This window comes from Chiloscyllium punctatum, chromosome 4 (genome assembly GCF_047496795.1).
Source record: "Chiloscyllium punctatum isolate Juve2018m chromosome 4, sChiPun1.3, whole genome shotgun sequence".
In the NCBI taxonomy this organism is placed as follows: Eukaryota; Metazoa; Chordata; class Chondrichthyes; order Orectolobiformes; family Hemiscylliidae; genus Chiloscyllium; species Chiloscyllium punctatum.
This window is the reverse complement of record NC_092742.1, coordinates 59,381,736-59,384,417: the sequence shown is the minus strand read 5'-3', so window position 1 is coordinate 59,384,417 and position 2,682 is coordinate 59,381,736. Positions and strand designations below refer to the sequence as shown.

Here is a 2,682-nt window from a genome sequence, read left to right as displayed (position 1 = left end):
AGGAAGACAACATTTTGGACCTTTTTACACCAATGTAGCATGAATGCTTTAGTTATGTTACATACATGTGGATACGATTACATATTGATGTATGACATTAGTCTCATCAGGAAACCTTCACTGAACACTGTGTGAGGGCTTACTTCTGACTGATGTGAGGACCCATAGGTACAGTCAATGAAACAATATTCTCTTTCTGACATTCTCTACAGATTATCTGATCAGATCCTTGACGTGGACATTACTGTGGCTGGAGTCCTTGTGGCATTGCTTAGGGAAACATTCTGATTGCAAAGGAAATGGAACATCATCAGTAATTTTCTGTGGATGATGCTGAGGATCAGAAAATTGTCTGGAAGGGACATGCAAGACAATATGATGCAGCAATGTATCACTAAGTGTGTAAAGCCAAAGAGAACTTCATTCAAATCTTCCAGAATTATTAAGCTGGAATTGGACTTCCTTTAATTGTTTAACATTGTTGAACATATGGAAAACCCTTACTTTTTGCAAAGCACACAGGGACCTTGTTATTGCATGCCATCCACACGATGTACCTCAGAAACACACTGATGTTCCTTTGCCAGTACATTTCAAACCCACAACTTTATCATTTAAAGGGACGAGGCAGTAGATGCACATTTTCCTGTTGGTTTGCTGTAAAATACATGTTCCCTTTATATGTCAAGTAATGGAAGTATTAAAGGCCACTTTCTCGGAAGCATTTCTGGAACAAGCATCCAAGAACAAATTCCAGGGAAGAAACCTTCAACTGGTTTTTACTTCTTTTTATTAGATTCAGTTTCTGGAGGAAGGGGCTGTTTCAGGCAGCTACCCAATTAAATACCAATAAATCAAGCCCCTTAATACAGGGAGAACAAGAGAAACAAACTCCAAAAGCCATTCTGAACTAATAACAGAAACATGAAAAACACTAAGCAGATCAGGCAGGATTGTGGAGAGAGAAACAAGGTTAACATTTTAAGAACATAAGAACCAGGAGTCGGAAGAGGCAATTCAGCCCCTCAAGCTTGCTCCACCTTTTGATAAAATCATGACAGATCTCATCTCAGCCCCAAATCAACTTCCCTGCCTGCTTTCCATACCCGTAAACCCATTACTGATTAAAAATCTATCTACTCCTGAAATTTACTCAATGTCCCAACACCCACCATACTCTGAATAGTGAACACCATGGATTCACACTTGTAGCAAAGTAATTTCTCATCTCTGTTCGAAATCTGCTACCCCTTAGCATAAAACTATGGCCTCTCATTCTAGATTGTCCCACATGAGTAAACATTATTTCTATATCTGAAACAAAAACTGCTAGAAAAAAAAACTCAGGAGGTTTGGAATTATTTGAGGAGAGAAGACAGAGTTAAAGTTTTAACTCCTGTGACCCTTCTTCAGAACTCTAGAGAGTATAGCCAAAATAGCTCCATCTCTCTTCATAATAAAAAAAACCTTCATCTGTGAAATTGAGCTAACAAACCTCCTCTGAACTGCCTCCAATATAACTAGGTTCCTCCTCAAGTAAAGGGACCATAATTTTACACAGTACTCATATGGTCGCATGAGTACCTTATCCAGTTGCAGCAATATTTCCTTTCTTTTATACTCTATTCCTTTAGCATTAAATGATCAAAACTCATTTCTCTTCCTTATTACCGGCCGTACTTGCATTCTAGTTTTCTGCGATTCATGCATGAGGATACTCAGATCCCTCTGCACCAAAGCACTCTGAATTTTCTCATCATTTAAATAATAAATTGTCTTTCTATCCCTCCCACTAAAATGGATAACCTCATAAGTCAACTTTCTGTCAGAACTGGAAGAGCTAAGCAACTATCTTATTTGTCAATTCACAGAAAACTGGTGTTAATATGAGGTTTAACCACTTTAGATCTTAACTACCACCCACTTATTTAGATGGCAGGTACAGATGATGGAGGATAATACTATTGGATCCACTGGGAGTGGAGGAGGTGTCAGCTGGTGTTTCACATGGGACCCCTTCTTGACACAGAAGTAGGTTGACACCGCTGAGATCTACCCAATGTTTCAGTCAAATATTTAGACCATTGCATCCTTTGCACATCACTTCTCATCACTGATTGGTCTTTAGTACATGAAGGCTTTAGTTTATAAATATACTATGTAAGTTGATATCTAGAATGTACAAAAATTTATATACCAGAGCAGCAGCCTTATCATCTGATATAATTGTCACTGTTAAAAGATGGCCATCAAAAAAAAAGTCAGAGATGTGTCCTGACTTTTAAATAGGATTAAATGAAAATGTCTTGCTTAAGGTCCCTGGAAACATAACATACTGCAATGGAAAAGTCATGCAAGTGAAAACACAATATTTTAAAAATTATAAATATTAGTCCATTAGCCCGGCTAGCTCAGTAGTTAGAGCATGGGACTCTTAATCCCAGGGTCGTGGGTTCGAGCCCCACGTTGGGTGTACTATTCCAGACTTTATAAAAGATCTTAAAGTAAGGGAACACTTAGGAAGCAGCGATCATAATATGGTAGAGTTCAGTCTGCAGTTTGAAAGAGAGAAGGCAAAATCAGATGTAATGGTGTTACAGTTAAATAAAGGTAATTACGAGGGCATGAGAGAGGAACTGACGAAAATCAACTGAAAGCAGAGCCCAGTGGGGAAGACAGTGG

General features: G+C 38.4%; 1 non-coding gene across 1 annotated transcript; it reads left to right on the top strand.

Moving 5' to 3' along the window:
• Positions 1 to 2,400: 2,400 nt before the first annotated feature.
• trnak-cuu (transfer RNA lysine (anticodon CUU)) lies at positions 2,401 to 2,473 on the top strand. Its single transcript has one exon. It is a non-coding gene; the product is annotated as a tRNA-Lys (tRNA).
• The last annotated feature ends 209 nt before the right edge of the window (positions 2,474 to 2,682 follow it).